Raw genomic sequence first — 16,764 nt, 5'->3', positions numbered from 1 at the left:
TTGAAGCCGGGAGGCAGAGGTTGCAGCGCACCACTGCACTCCAACCTGGGTGACAGAGCAAGACTGTCTAAAAAAAAAAGTAGGGGGGATGGGCAGGGAGAGGGAGAGGGAAGAAAAGGGAGGAAGCAAAGAAAGGTGGGCTTAGCACAGGGCCTGGAACCTAGCAGATAATCCTTAGTATCTGCCACTCCACTCCCTGCAGGAAACAGGGCTGCATTTATGCCATTACAGAAAAGTCTTTCCCTTTACACCCAGGCACAAGAGGCCCTTTCCATGAGCCTTATACATGACAAACATACACATGAAACACATGTACTGAGGAGCACAGGGGTGTTTTGGCCCTGTGGGATCCTTTGCTCAGCATTGGCCCAGCACAAGTTGTCACTGTAAACACCACCAGCCAGGACTAGGATGTGTCGGGCCTGGAGAGATGCTTCTCCACAAGGCCTGGCCCCTGACTTTGAACAGAAGGTGACCTTGTCTGGTCATCCTGGAGATTTGTGGGTTGTGATGCTTCCAACATTGGAGTCAGGCACTGCTTCAGAGAGAAGAGAGGATTTAGCCAAGGGAAGACCTTAGGCCAGAGAAAGACAGGTTGTTCAATTTGTCAAATAGCATAAATACAACTGATTCTTACTCATGGAAATATTATTTCCCAGTAGTCCTGGGTCCCTGCATTTCTTCTCCTCATGTTTGAATTCAGGCTTGGGAGGCATTCTCAGATTAGTGCACGTTTCACAACAGTTGCATATGGTGACCAAGAAATATTGTATAATATTACACAGTTCATATTCTTCTTCTTCTTCTTCTTCTTTTTTTTTTTTTTTTTTTTTTTTTTTTGAGGCAGAGTCTTGCTGTGTCGCCCAGGCTGGAGTGCAATGGCACAATCTCAGCTCACTGCAACCTCCGGGTTCAAGCAATTCTCCTGCCTCAGCCACCCGAGTAGCTGGGACTACAGGTGAACACCACCATGCCTGGTTAATTTTGATATTTTTAGTAGAGATGTGGCTTCACCATGTTGGCTAGGCTGCTCTTGAATTTCTGCTCTCAGGTGATCCACCTGCCTCAGCTTCCCAAAGTGCTGGGATTACAGGCATAAGCCACTGTGCATATTATTCTAAATGTGTCTATGTAGGGCCCAGATATAATATGTGTGAAGCATAATACCAGCCATGTATGTTACTCTATGCCTCTAGCTATTGCTTTAAGAGATGAGGAAGATTGCCACTATAACTGATAGCAATTTACGTGATAAAAATTAAACTTGTTACATATATATATATATTTTTTTGAGACGGAGTCTCGCTCTGTCGCCCAGTCTGGAGTGCAGTGGCCGGATCTCAGCTCACTGCAAGCTCTGACTCCTGGGCTTACGCCATTCTCCTGCCTCAGCCTCCCGAGTAGCTGGGACTACAGGCGCCCACCACCTCACCCGGCTAGTTTTTTTTTTGTATTTTTTAGTAGAGACGGGGTTTCACCATATTAGCCAGGATGGTCTCCATCTCCTGACCTCGAGATCCGCCCGTCTCGGCCTCCCAAAGTGCTGGGATTACAGGCTTGAGCCAACGCGCCGGGCCTTGTTACATATTTTCTGCAATAAAGATAATTTGTCACATGTGTAGGGGCCAAGGGAGAGCTTTCCCTTTGGTCCTCTAAAGGTTTGCTAAAAAAAAAAAAAAAAACCAACTCACAAAGGGCAGATGAATAGGAGAAAAAGGGCCAAGTGCAGTGGCTCATCCCTATAATTCCAGCACTTTGGGAGGCCAAGGTGGGAGAATTGCTTGAGCTCAGGAATTCAAGGCCAGCCTGGGCAACATAGCAAGATCCCGTCTCTACCAAAAAAAAAAAAAAATAATAACCAGGCATGGCACATGCCTGTGGTCTCAGGTATTCGAGAAGCTGAGGTGGGACCAACAGGTGAAGGTTGTAGTGAGCCATGATTACACCACTGCACTCCAGCCTGGGTGATAGAGCAAGATCCTGTCTCAAAATAATAATAATAACAATGATAATTTTACTGACAATTCCAGTTGCTATTGCTTCAATAGAGCAAAATTTTGTTTTTCCAAATTGAAATTAATAACACTATCTAAGAACTGCAATTACTCAAGAAAAGTTGTCTAACTTAGCATTACTATTAATTCAACACAAATTATATGGAAATTTTGCCTACAACAACATAGTGACTTTGCTGAAATACAGGAAAGAAAAATACATGTTTTAATTTAAATTAGAATTTTTTTTTTTCTTAGACAGTCTCGCTCTGTCACCTGGGCTGGAGTGCAATGGCGTAATCTTGGCTCATGGCAACCTCTACCTCCTGGGTTCGAGCAATTCTCCTGCCTCAGCCTCTGGAGTAGCTGAGATTACAGGCACCCGCCACCACACCCAGGTAATTTTTGTATTTTTAGTAGAGATGGGGTTTCACCATGTTGGCCAGGCTGGTTTCAAACTCCTGACCTCAGATGATCCACCCGCCTCGGCCTCCCAAAGTGCTGGGATTACAGGCGTGAGCCACCATGCCCGGCTAGAATAATTTTTGAATTGTATTTGTCTTTACTGCTCTGGCAACATCACCAGCCCATTAACAAAGCATCTAGACATATACAATAATAATTAAAATCAAAGTATCAAAGTCGCCTTTGATATTTAGCTAACTTTCTGAAAATAAAAACAGTAAGAGGGTAGAACATATTTTATGTAGCAGGGAGCTTGATTAATGATTTGAAACATTTAGACACATGCACCTGAGCCTCCATTTCCACTCCTGGACCCTGGGCCCTGCAATGGTGGGACAGGCCTGTTCTCTGGGGCTCCACACTCTTTTACTTATTTATTTATTTAGAGACAGGGTCTCACTCTGTTGCCTAGGCTGGAATGCAATGGCGCGATCACAGCTCACTGCAGCCTCAACCTCCTAGGCCTAAGCGATCCTCCCACCTCAGGACCCCACTCAACCCCCCAGGTAGTTGGGACTACAGCTACTCACCACCATGACCAGCTAAGTTTTGTATTTTTTGTAGAGATGGGGTTTTGTCATGTGGCCCAGGCTGGTCTCAAACTCCTGGGCTCAAAACAATCCACAGGCCTCAGCCTCCCAAGGAGCTGGGATTACAAGTGTGAGCCACCACACCCAGCCTGGACCTCCACTTTCAATGGGCAGCTCCATTTAAATCACAGAAGTTCTGCTGCAGCTCCAGGTGAGGTGTCCCTTTGGTGGTGATTGAGGAGAACCTTGGAGAAGGGCCCACTGAGCTGGCACTGTGGGTAGAATTCACTGCCCAGCAGGATGCCTTTCTTCTGCTAGTCCCTCCCTCCCTCTGAGTCTTCATACAAGGCATTCCAAGGCCCTAGTTACTGGCCCTGGGCCTTAAGAAAGAGTAAGGCCAGACCGGGTGCGGAGGCTCACACCTGTAATCCCAGCACTTTGGGAGGCCAAGGTGGGCGGATCATGAGGTCAGGAGATCCAGACCATCCTGGCCAACAGAGTGAAACCCCGTCTCTACTAAAATACAAAAAAAATTAGCCGGGTATGGTGGCACACACCTGTAGTCACAACTACTGGGGAGGCTGAGCCAGGGGAATAGCTTGAACCCAGGAGGCGGAGCTTGCAGTGAGCCAAGATCACGCCACTGCACTCCAGCCTGGATGACAGAGCGAGACTCCATCTCAAAAAAAAAAAAAAAAAAAGAGTAAGGCCAGGAGTAGGCCAATGAGGAGCTGGCTACAGCTAAGGTGAGTATCGTGGACAGGGGTTTAGGTGGTGCTCTACTTGGGGGACCAAAGTGGAGAGAGTGAAGGGGTGAGTCCCAGTGAGTATACACAAGGAGCTGTCCCAAAGCACATGCTAGGAGGACTCGAGGTAACATCCAAGCCCAAAGGCACCATCCAAGAATGGACCCACGTGCAGCTCCATGACGGCCGCTACCACCCGACACAGCACTGAAGCCACCTGACTCAGGCACTGAGACACTGGCTCAAATTCTGGAGAGTGATGGAATCAGCATGTCTCCTTATTCAATCATCTTTGGCCAGGAGCCGAGATCACCTAATACAAACATGCCTACCTAGCTCCCCCTCCCTTTGCCAGGGCTTTGGGAGCATGCCTAGAAAGGGGGGCATGAGGGCATTAGAGTATCCCCAGTATATCTATAACAAATGCGTCTACACCCAATATGTCTGACAAATGGTTGTCCAGCTGGCTTAGGGTGAAGGAGTGGGACATGAGGAACGATGGAGCTCCTTTCCCGAGGCTGCATAAATCTCCCCTGACCAGGGATCGGGGCTCTCCTCCAGCCTGGGGGTTAGTGCCCTGAGCATGGTGATAATGGCCTCAGGAGGCTGTTGCCGGGGGAAGCAGAGGAATGGAAGATGATGAGCTAAGCAGGGTGGCAGGGGGGGCTGCATCTTTGGAGATTTATAGTCACCAGCCCCCAGTCCAGACGGACTTCTTGGCTAACATCAACAAGCAGCCGCAGAGCTTGTAAATGCAATGAACCATCAAGGTTAGAAAAAACTGCATCCGGCAGCTTTGAGTTCAGCATCCTTTTATCAAATGGGTTATTTGGCTATTTGAACAATCTATTGTAACTCAGTCCATTGATACGGACAAGAAGGTGATCAGATTAGGATCTGAAGAGGATGAGAAGCACCAAATCACATCTCCGATGTCACAGAGGCTAAATCTACACATAACCCAGATCCACACATAACACGTCATTCTCTAAGAGGCACCCGTGCAATTGCAGGATTTCAGCATTTACAGGCTATTTCCAGCACCATAGCAACCCAAATTGCACAATACATAACAGTGTCTGGAGATTCTCAGCCCTGAGCCAGGGGCCTAAGAAAAAGAAGTCACAGCAGCGTTGAGATGACACGTTTATTCACTGAAGGCATTACAATTTAGAATTTAAGATACAAAAGTTCAATGAGTTATGGACTTGATGACAATTTTCTCCCATATAATCTAGAAGAGGAAAAAAGGGGGTATTACTGTGCCTCTGCTCTTCATTTTGACCAACAAGAGAGTGCCAAGTGGCAGGGACAGAATGGCATCATTTCAAGGGAGGGCCATTGCAGAATGGCCAAAGATACAAAAGCTGGACAACTGACTTAGACAGTTATCCTGACCCTTTTTTTTTGAGACAGGGTCTCTGTCATCCAGGCAGGAGTGCAGTGGCGCTGTAAGGGCTCACTGCAGCCTGAATCTGCCAGGCTCAATCCATCCTCCCACCTCAACCTCCTGAGTAGCTGGGACTACAGGTGCATGCTACCACACCCAGGTAATTTTCTTTTTTTTTTTTTTTTTTTTTTTTTTTTTTTTTTTTTGTAAAGGCTGGGTCTCTCTCTGTTGCCCAGGCTGGTCTTGAAATCCTGGGCTCAAGAGATCCTGTCACCACAGCCTCCCAAAGTGCTCACGGATGACAACCATGAGCCACCATGCCCGGCCTGTTCTAACTCTCAAGAAAGCGGCTCTCAAAATGCATAGAGATAAGGTATATGTGTCCCAAGGGTCTGGAACATTCTGATTTTACACCTACAGAGGCCCCCAATGAAGGGCAATGGAGTGCAAAAAAACATAGCTACACAAGGATGAGACGCCGCCAGCATAAGGCAGGGGCCTGGGAAGGTCAGAGGGCCTCATCAGTCCCGGGCCACCAAAGGGCAGAGTGGCACTGCAGCAGCCTGCCCGAGCTCCCCGCTGGAAAATGCTCCACTTCCCAGATCGTTTATCCTCCTGGGTCCTGGTGGCTCATGGCGTTTTCCCAATAGCCACTGCTGCCACCTTCACTTCTTTTTTTTTTTTTTTTTAAGACGGAGTCTCCCTCTGTTGCCCAGGCTAGAGTACAGTGGCATGATCTCGGCTCACTGCAACCTCCGCCTCCCAGGTTCAAGCAATTCTCCTGCCTCAGCCTCCACAGTAGCTGGGATTACAGGTGCCCACCACCACGCCCAGTGAATTTTTTTATTTTTAGTAGAGATGGGGTTTCACCATGTTGGCCAGGGTTTCACCATGTTGGCCAGGCTAGTCTCAAACCCCTGACCTCAGTTGATCCACCCACCTCAGCCTCCCAAAGTGCTGGGATTACAGGTGTGAGCCTCCACGCCCGGCCTCACCTTCACTTCTCTCCCTTCACTTGGTGGCCCTAAACTCATGCTTCCTGTATCCCTCCAGGCTATGGCTCTTTGAGGCTGTAGGTCCTGCTATTATCAACTATTGCTGGTCCCAGAAGTTAGAGAAGAGTTTTGCCAAGACATTGTCCATTGCTCTTTAAAGGCAGCAGGCAGAGCAGTCTGCCATGCTGAGAGAATCACGGTTGGCTGTGTGCACAGAAGGAGATTCAGGGCAGTACTACTCCACCATGATCATGTTGGCCAACGTTTCTACCATTGTAAGTGTTGTCCCCATTGAGTTGGCACATGATGACTCTGTCCATATAGGAGGCACAAGTACTCCTTAAAAAGCCCTGCAGGGCCAGGTGCGGAGGCTCACACCTGTAATTCCAACACTTTGGGAGGCTGAGGTGGGCGGATCACCTGAGGTCAGGAGTTCGAGATCAGCCTGGCCAATATGGCGAAACCCTGTCTCTACCAAAAATACAAAATTAGTTGGGTAGGGTGGCAGGTGCCTGTGATCCCAGCTACTCGGGAGGCTGAGGCAGGAGAATCACTTGAAGTCTGGAGGTGGGGGTTGCAGTGAGCTGAGATCACGCCATTGCACTCCAGCCTGGATGACAGAGCGAGACTCCATCTCAAAATAAATAAATAATAAATAAAAAGCCCTTCAATTTCCCTCCTATTTGCCCCAGGAGTGTGACACCCTCTACCCCAACCTTTGCAGTTCATCTGGTTCTTTGAGTGTGCACCTGAATTGTCCATCTTGCTAGCCTATTCCAGTTTATGACGCATTAGACAGTTTATCTGGCTTTCTGCTCTGACATTTCCCCAGTGTCCTAACTTTCAAGTTGTACTCTAGGGCCAGATGAGCTGCCCAACCAACCTGGCTTCTCAGTACCCACCACCTGCTCACCCAGGGCCCACTTCTCTAAGAGGATAAAAATCAGACAAAAGTAATACTGATTCTTTCTTTCTCTCTCTCTTTCTCTCTCTCTCTCTTCTCTTTGTCTTTTTTTTTTTTTTTTTTTTTGAGACAAAGTCTCTCTCTGTCACCCAGGCTGGCGTGCAGTGAGCCATCTCGGCTCACTGCAACCTCCACCTCCTGGATTCAAGCAATTCTCCTGCCTCAGCCTCCCAAAGTGCTGGGATTATAGGCGTAAGCCACGGCACCTGGCCTTTCTCTTTCCCCCTCTCTCTCTTTCTTTCTCTCTGAGATAGGGGTCTCACTATGTTGCCCAGGCTGGACTATAATTCCTAAGCTCAAGTGATCCTTCCTCTCAGCCTCACAAATAGCTAGGACTAGAGATGTGTGCCACCATGTTCAGCCTAATACTCATTTCTTTCTTTCTTTTTTTTTTTTTCTTTTTTCTGAAACAGAGTCTCGCTCTGTTGGCAGGCTGGAATGCAGTGGCATGATCTTGGCTCACTGCAACCTCCACCTCCCAGATTCAAGCAATTCTCCTGCCTCAGGCTCCTGAGTAGCTGGCACTACAGGTGTGCGCCATCATGCCCAGCTAATTTTTTTATTTTTAGTAGAGACAGGGTTTCACCATGTTGGCCAGGATGGTCTCGATCTCTTGACCTTGTGATCCGCCCATCTCAGCCTCCTAAAGTGCTGGGATTACAGGCGTGAGCCCCTGCGCCCAGCCTACTCATTTCTTAACAGAAGATTTGGGCCAGTGTAGTTGCTCACATCTGCAATCCTAGCACTTTAGGAGGCTGAGACAGGAGAATCACTTGAGCTCAGGAGTTTGAGACCAGCCTGGGCAACATATCAAGACCCTGTTTCTACAAAAAATTAAAAAGTAGCTGGGTGTGGTGGTATAATCCCGTAGTCCCAGATGCTTGGGAGGCTGAAGCAGGAGGATCGCTTGAGCCCAGGAATTTGAGGTTGAAGTGAGCTACTACACTCCAGACTGAGCAAAGAGTGAGACCCTCCAAATAAATAAATAAATAAATAAATAAATAAATAAATAAATAAATAAGAAAATATGGAAAATACATTGGGAGGCTGAGGCAGGTGGATCACAAGGTCAGGAGGTTGAGACCATCCTGGCTAACAGGGTGAAACCCTGTCTCTACTAAAACTATAAAAAATTAACTGGGCTTGGTGGCAGGTGCCTGTAATCCCAGCTGCTCGGGAGGCTGAGGCAGGAGAATGGGGTGAACCTGGGAGGCGGAGCTTGCAGTGAGCCGAGATCACGTCACTGCACTCCAGCCTGGGCGACAGAGCGAGACTCTGTCTCAAAAAAAAAAAAAAAAAAAAAAAGATATGGAAAATATAGATAGAAGTAAAGAATGAAATGAAAGTTATCCATATATCGCAAACCAAGAGATATAACCACAGATAAAATTTTAAGAAATTTCCTGAAAGATATTATTTGAATATATCATTATTGGACTTGGTTTGTGTATGTTTTTATGTATATATTCTGCTTTTGAAAACTCACATTTGTCATTTCCCTATGTAATTACAGGTACATGTGTGTGCACATTGTACATAGATCCATACCCACACCTAAACCAAGTCCTTAACACTATTATAAACAACACTTGCAGTGAACATATTTGTCCTAAAGTTTTTCTCTACATCTCTATTTTAAACATACCTTATCAACATACAAACACTGTCGAAATGAATCTGTTTCGTAAATGCTCCCACTTCTTAACCCTTACGTTCTAATGGACAGCCTGATGTCACAGAAAGCAACACGGAATCTGGAATCAGAATTCCTGAGATGGTTTGGCAGCATCACCACCTCCTTCCTGTGACTTGGGCAAATCGCTTAATCTCCCTGAGCTGTTTCCTCACCTGTAAAATTGAAATTAAGGTAATGATAATACCTGCCGAGTCTCTTCCACCTCATGGGGTTAGAGTGAGAAGCAAACGAGATCACAGATGTGAGAAATTTTGTGTGGGTAAGCGAGTAGGCAAGCTGGTTATACTTCAAAAAAGAGCACTGCACACATTTTTGTCTATTTTAGCTCAGACCTTTGGTCTCCTGGAAAGATGTGAAATGACGTGGCATTCAGAAAAAGAGGTCCAAGAAGCTGAGATGAATTATTCCCTGTTATAAGTAAAATGTTTATTTAGAAACAGAATGCTTGTGCTTTGGTACTGCGAGGAAAAATCGGCATTTAGGTAAAAAGTTTTCTTAGCAAGGCAGTTTTACTTGGTGCTCCTCGCAGATGGAACAATGGTGAGAGCACACTTGAACAGAGGAGGGAAGCAATTTTTATCCCTTACGCAGTTTGTCCCTGTTACTGTGTCCTGCTTCCATTGGCTGGAGCCAGACCTCACAGTCTAAACTGAACCTGATTGACTGACAGCTTAAAATTTTTTTAAATAGGTAAAAGCAATGGAGAACAGAGGAAAATAGGAAGTTGCTTGTGAAAGGACTTAGAAAAGTAATAATATTCTTAAATAAGGAAGCGGTATAGACTGCGAGCTGGGGCATGCCTGTGAGCACATCCAGTACAAATATTTTGGTTAAAGTACAAGGACACAGCATGTACTACTTGCCTGTGAGCATGTCTAGCACAAGCATTTTGGTTAAAGTGTAAGGACATAGAATGTGCTTATTCCTTTATATCTAACAGCTACATAGGATAGGGCTTAACAGAGAGTTATTAGCACAAAGCAAGAAGGCTTGAAGGGAGTTAGTCTTTAAAAGAAACTATTATTTCTAACACTTGTGATTTATTCTTTAATAAGAAGGAAAACTTTGAAGAGGAATTTTTTTTTTTTTTTTTTTTTGAGACAGTGTCTTGCTCTGTAGCCCGGGCTGGAGTGCAGTGGCCGGATCTCAGCTCACTGCAAGCTCCGCCTCCCGGGTTTGCGCCATTCTCCTGCCTCAGCCTCCTGAGTAGCTGGGACTACAGGCGCCCGCCACCTCGCCCGGCTAGTTTTTTGTATTTTTAGTAGAGACGGGGTTTCACCGTGTTAGCCAGGATGGTCTCGATCTCCTGACCTCGTGATCCGCCCGTCCTGGCCTCCCAAAGTGCTGGGATTACAGGCTTGAGCCACCGCGCCCGGCCTGAAGAGGAATTTTTTACTTGCTACATTTCCCTTTAATTCTTGGGACAGTTGGGACTACTTATTTCTATATGAGGACATTTAATAAACAGAATTTGCTAATGAGTTTGAAAAAGGCCTGTGTTTCCCTAACCTTTACAGTAGCTAACCTGCTTTTAACCATTTTTGATTATTGTTTCCTTTTTTATTTGCTTTTTTTTTTAGACAGTTCTCACTTTATTGCCCAGACTGAAGTGCAGTGGTGCAATCATAGCTTACCACAGTCTTGACCTCCCGGGATCAAGCAATCCTCCTACCTCAGCCTCCCAAGTAGCTGGAACTACAGGCACATACCACCACACCTGGCTAATTTGTATATATATATATATAGAGAGAGAGAGAGAGAGAGAGAGAGAGAAATAGAACTTATCTTTAGGTGGTCCTGTACCTGGGCCTGCCATGTTCATTTCTTTTCATTCATTAACTCAACAAACACTGAGCAGTCTCCATGTGCCAGAATGTGCTCAGCGCAGGGGTAAGAACTGGTGCTTGCCCTTGTGGCCCTTAGTGTCCAGATAAACCGCAGAGTAAATGTGTGCTATGACAGAGCGGGCACGGGGGCCAGGTAGTCCTTGTCCAGGAAAGTTCCTCAGAGAAGGACCACCTGAACTGAGTTTCGAAGGATTAGTAGGAAGAACTAGAGGGCTTTCTGGCACCTTCTTTATTATACAGTAAGGGCAACCCAGTTCTTTTTCTTTCTTTTTTTTTTTTTTAGACCGAGTCTCACTCTGTTGCACAGGCTGGGGTGCAGTGGCACAGTCTCGGCTCGCTGCAACCTCCGCCTCCCAGGCTCAAGCAATTCTCCCACCTCAGCCTCCCCAGTAGCTGGGACTACAGGCACCTGCCACCATACCTGGCTAATTTTTGTATTTTTTGTAGATACAGGGTTTTACCATGTTGGCCAGGTTGGTCTTGAACTCCTGATCCTCCTGCCTCTGCCTCCCAAAGTGTCGGGATTACAGGGCGTGAGCCACCGCGCCCGGCCAGGTAACCTAGTTCTTAAAGAGGCTGGACTTGCTGCAGTCAGGAGTGAGCCATACTTTCCTCCCACCGCTGCTTTGCAAACCTCCTTTGCTGACTCTTCCCCTCCCGAAGGACACTCCAACAGATCCCATGCCTTCCCAGTGGCTTCTAGGTGTTGGCCAACCATTCTCATTTTATATAATAAGAGTGTGGTCTGATTTAAATCAAAACCGCAATTTCATTACCAGTTCCAAGCTTCTCCCCTTCTCCCAAGGTGAGCCCAAAGAGGGGCCAGAGCCCATCTTTCCTGTCTCCTGCATCCTACCTCCTCAACTTGCTGACTGCTGCCAGCAGCTCCTCCAGGCTTGGGGCATGGAGAAGGGAGGGAGGGCAAAGGATCACACGTGTATTTTTACTTAGCTTGTTATGTTCACTGTGTTATCGAATGCCTGTATGATGGCAGGTGGCTAAATGCTGACTTTCTCTTGGGATCAATTGGGGAGGGTAGAGGTGGGGTTTAGGGACCCACTCATACCTCCAGGGCTCTCTGACACAAACAAGTCCCTGATACAGGTGGGGACTGACCTCTCCCCTACTCCCAGCTCTCATGCCACTGCCCCACTCCTTTATGGGCAGCTTTTGGCCCACTCTGACCCACCCATGGGCTTTTCTAAACTAATCACTAGTAGCACCTCCGGGGGAATCTCTGCAGTCCTGCAGACATCAACCTGAGGGGTGAACTAGCAGTTTCTCTTTCTGGCAAGCACCCCACTCCCTAGAATGGTCCTGTCAGTGCCCCCCTTCCTTGCCTTGAGGAGGGAGGGTGTGAGGAGAGCCAGGCGCTCGCTACCCCCCAGTCTGGCCGTCCTTCTCAGCCACTCTTCACTCCCACGTGTGTGGGGGGTGGGGGTGGGGCACACCTGCAGATCCAGCCTGGCTCTCTCTCTGCCTTTCTGCTGTGATGTGTCCCTGTCCTATCTCTGGAATAGGGGGACGCTTGTCACTCACCAACCTTTCTTCCTAGACAGAAAAAGTTACATAAACAAATGGGACTACATTTCAATCAACCGCTGTGGGTCATTTGACTGCATCCATCGCAGGAACAGGCTTTGCTTTGTTGTCGTCATTGAAGTCGTTTTATTTATTTATTTTTATTTATTTAGTTTTTTGAGACGGAGTCTTGCTCTGTCGTCCAGGCTGGAGTGTGGTGGCGCAATCTTGGCTCACTGCAACCCCCACCCCCCAGGTTTAAGCAATCTCCTGCCTCAGCCTCCCGAGCAGAGTAGCTGGGATTACAGGCGCCCGCCACCACACCCAGCTAATTTTTGTGTTTTTAGTAGAGATGGGGTTTCACCATGTTGGCCAGGCTGGTCTCAAACTCTTGACCTCAGGTGATCTGCCTGCCTTGGTTCCCAAAGTGCTGGGATTACAGGCTTGAGCCACCACACCTGGCCAAAAGTCATTTCATTAGCTAAATAGAGGAAAGCAACCTGAAGTGGAGGTTCCACATAAGTGTCAGTGACTACATGGTCACCAGCTCCAGAATTCTGTTCTCAGCATCAGGACAGTGGAAGAAGCCAAGTGGGAAGGGCTGAGTGGGAGGCCTGCCCCACAGGTCCAGCTGGACTAGGAACTGGGAGAACTGGCTGGAAGTGGCCAGGAAGTTTGTGCTAGGACTCCTGGAGCCAGGAACCTGTAAAGATGGCCCAAGGAGAGGCTGGTGGAGGGGTCATTGGAGCTGAAGCCTCACTAGTCATAGTTCAGGCCTGGTACGCAGTGGGTCCGCAATACTTTTTTTGAGTCCCACCTTAATATAGCTATTCAGACAAGAGAATTGTCAGTACCATATCTTGCTTTCAGGAACTGTTATGCAATGACTATGAAGACAAAGCAAGGCTTTTCCCCTAGCACTCTTTGTTTGTTTGTTTTTTGAGACAGTCTTGTTGTGTCACCCAGGCTGGAGCACAGTGGCACAATCTCAGCTCACTTCAATCTCCGCCTTCTGGGTTGAAAAAATTCTCCTGCCTCAGCCTCCTGAGTCGCTGGGACTACAGGCATGCGCCATCAGGCCTGGCTAAATTTTTTGTATTTTTAGTAGAGACAGGTTTTCACCATGTTGGCGAAGCCTGTCTTGAACTCCTGACCTCAGGTGATCTCCCTGCCTCAGCCTCCCAAAGTGCTGGGATTACAGGGGTGAGCCACCACACTTGGCTAATTTTTGTTTTTGCTTTTGTGTCTTTTGAGACAGTTTCACTCTGTCGCCCAGGCTGGAGTGCAATGATCTTGGCTCACTGCCACCTCCGCCTCCCAGATTTGAGCAATTCTTGTGCCTTAGCCTCCTGAGTAGCTGGAATTACAGACATGCATCACCCACGCCTGGGTAATTTTTTTGTATTTTTAGTAGAGACAGAGTTTCACCATGTTGGCCAGGCTGGTCTTGAACCCCTGACCTCAAGTGATCTGCCAGCCTCAGCCTCCCCAAATGCTGGGATTACAGTCATGAGCCACTGCACCTGGCTTTTTCCAACACTCTTTAATTAATTAATTTATTTTTTTGAGACAAGGTCTCAGTCTGTCACCCAGGCTGGAGTGCAATGGTGTGATCATGATGCACTGCAGCTTCAATTTCCCGAGTTCAAGTGATCCTCCTGCCTCAGGCTACGGAGTAGTTGGGACCACAGGTGTATGCCATAACGCCCAGTTAATGTTTGCATTTTCTGTAGAGTCAGGGTTTTACATGTTGCCCAGACTGATTTCAAACTCCTGAGCTCAAGCAATCTGCCTGCCTCGGCCTCCTAAAGTGCTGGAATTACAAGGCGTGAGCAACCTCTCCTTTTTTTTTGAGATGGAGTTTCACTCTTGTTGCTCAGGCTGGAGTGCAATGGCGTGATCTCAGCTCACTGCAACCTCCGCCTCCCGGGTTCAAGTGATTCTCCTGCCTCAGCCTCCTGAATAGCTGGATCACAGACACCCACCACCACACCTGGCAAATTTTTGTGTTTTTTTTTTTTTTAAGGGAGACGGGGTTTTGTCATGTTGGCCAGGCTGGTCTCAAACTCCTGACCTCAGGTGATCCAACCACCTCGGCTTCCCAAAGTGCTAGGATTACAGGTGTGAGCCACCGTGCCCAGCCTAGCAACCTCTCCTTAAAATGAATTTTGAAGCAAGAGCATTTACATCTTGGGGGACCCACATTAATTTTTTTTTTTTTTTTTTTTTGAGACGGAGTCTCGCTCTGCCGTTCAGGCTGGAGTGCAGTGGCCGGATCTCAGCTCACTGCAAGCTCCGCCTCCCGGGTTGACGCCATTCTCCTGCCTCAGCCTCCCGAGTAGCTGGGACTACAGGCGCCCGCCACCACGCCCGGCTAGTTTTTTGTATTTTTTAGTAGAGATGGGGTTTCACCGTGTTAGTCAGGATGGTCTCGATCTCCTGACCTCGTGATCCGCCCGTCTCGGCCTCCCAAAGTGCTGGGATTACAGGCTTGAGCCACCGCGCCCGGCCTACATTAATTTTTAAGATCATACTAGAAAGGCCAGGTGCAGTGGGAGATAGAGGCTATGGTAAGCTATGATTGTGCCACTGCACTCCAACCTGGGTGACAGAGGGAGACCCTGTCTCAAAAAAAATAAAAAAGGTTATACTAGATTTGCCATGTAAGAAGAATCAATACATTATTTTATTTATTTTATTTTATTTTATTTTTTTGAGATGGAGTCCCGCTCTGTTGCCCAGGCTGGAGTGCAGTGGTACGATCTCGGCTCACTGCAAGCTCCGCCTCCCAGGTTCACGCCATTCTCCTGCCTCAGCCTCTCGAGTAGCTGGAATTAGGGATTACAGGCGCCGGCCACCATGCCCAGCTAATTTTTTTGTATTTTTAGTAGAGACGGGGTTTCACTGTGTTAGCCAGGATGGTCTCGATCTCTTGACCTCGTGATCTGCCTGCCTCGGCCTCCCAAAGTGCTGGGATTACAGGTGTGAGCCACCGCGCCCGGCCTATTTATTTCTGTATTAAGTAAATTAAAGGTAATAGTAGAATTTCTGGGTTGAAATGATGGATTGAACATATGTATCTAACTTCACTGCCTCCTGAAATCCCACTAACCCTACAATACAGATTAATAAACAAACACAGTTAGAAACCAACAAAGAGAGAACAGGAGAGGAAAGCAGCAGCCACGTTTTGGAAACCAGAAAGCCAGTGAGCCGAGGGGAACTGGTTTAGAAGACCCAGGAAAGGCAGTTTCTGCCCCGGCAGAGAGGAGAGCTGACAGCCAACTTGGTTTATGCTGCAGAACCTCAAAAAAGTACAGAAGCTGGCAATACCAGGGCCTCTGGCACTGGAGGAGAAAGGGAATGGACTAAAATCAGGGCTGCTGGAAGCTATTAGTCATCAGTTGGATTCCTAGATGCCCTCCTCGTCCATGTGGCTGGCTGACAGCTCCACCCCGGACCCACCTCTGTAAAACAGAATGTCTGAATGGGGGGATGCCGGGCACTGCTGAAGATGTGGCCTCCCTACCAAGGGCACACGAATATGTTATTCAAATCCCGCACAGCCTCCTGCTGGGCTCCTAGAAGGCTGGCAGCCAGGCTGTTACTCTCCAACAATAAACTGGAAGACTATTTCCTGGGGAATTTGGCTGGCCATGAGGAAGTATCTGAAGTTATTGACAACAGGAGTTCCCTAATAAGTGGGTAACCTGATCATGCCAAGAAGGAGCACAAAGTCAGCAAGTCGCACTCGTATGCACAGAGCTTCCAATATGTTTTTTTTTTAGCCTCCATGTCTTAATTGCAAATAGATAAACAAGAATTATTGAAAATTTGAGAAAACTGATCTGAGGAGATTGAAAGAGGAAAACAGTAGTTTAGAGGAAACAGACTATGTAGAGAAATAAAACTAAATTTAAAAAAGATTGGCCAGGCATAGTGGCTCACGCCTGTCATCCCAGCACTTTGGGAGGCTAAGGCGGGTGGATGACCTGAGGTCGGGAGTTCAAGACCAGCCTGACCAACATGGAGAAACCCCATCTCTACTAAAAATACAAAAAATTAGCCAAGCATGGTGGCACATGCCTGTAATCCCAGCTACTCTGGAGGCTGAGGCAGGAGAATGGCTTGAACCCAAGAGGCGGAGGTTGTGGTGGGCCAAGGTCATGCCATTGCACTCCAGCCGGGGCAACAAGAGTGAAAGTCCGTCACAAATAAACACAACAAAGATTGCTGGGCGCAGAGGCTCACACCTGTAATCCCAGCACTTTGGGAGGCCAACACAGGGGGATCACCTGAGGTCAAAAGTTCGAGACCAGCTTGGACAATGTGGTGAAACCCCTTCTCTACTAAAAATACAAAAATTAGCTGGGTGTGGTGGTGGATGCCTGTAATCCCAGCTGCTAGGGAGTCTGAGGCAGGAAAATTACTTGAATCTGGGAGGCGGAGGTTGCAGTGAGCTGATATTGTGCCACTATACTCCAGCCTGGGCAACAGAGTGAGACCCTGTCTCAAGTAAAATAAAATAAAATAAATAAAAAAACAAAGATCAATGAGAGATATCAGATGATATCACATCCAGGAAACAAGAATAGGATGCTATAAAAAGTAACATT

The sequence above is a fragment of the Macaca mulatta genome, chromosome 9 (assembly GCF_049350105.2).
Source record: "Macaca mulatta isolate MMU2019108-1 chromosome 9, T2T-MMU8v2.0, whole genome shotgun sequence".
In the NCBI taxonomy this organism is placed as follows: Eukaryota; Metazoa; Chordata; class Mammalia; order Primates; family Cercopithecidae; genus Macaca; species Macaca mulatta.
This window is presented reverse-complemented; position numbering follows the sequence as displayed.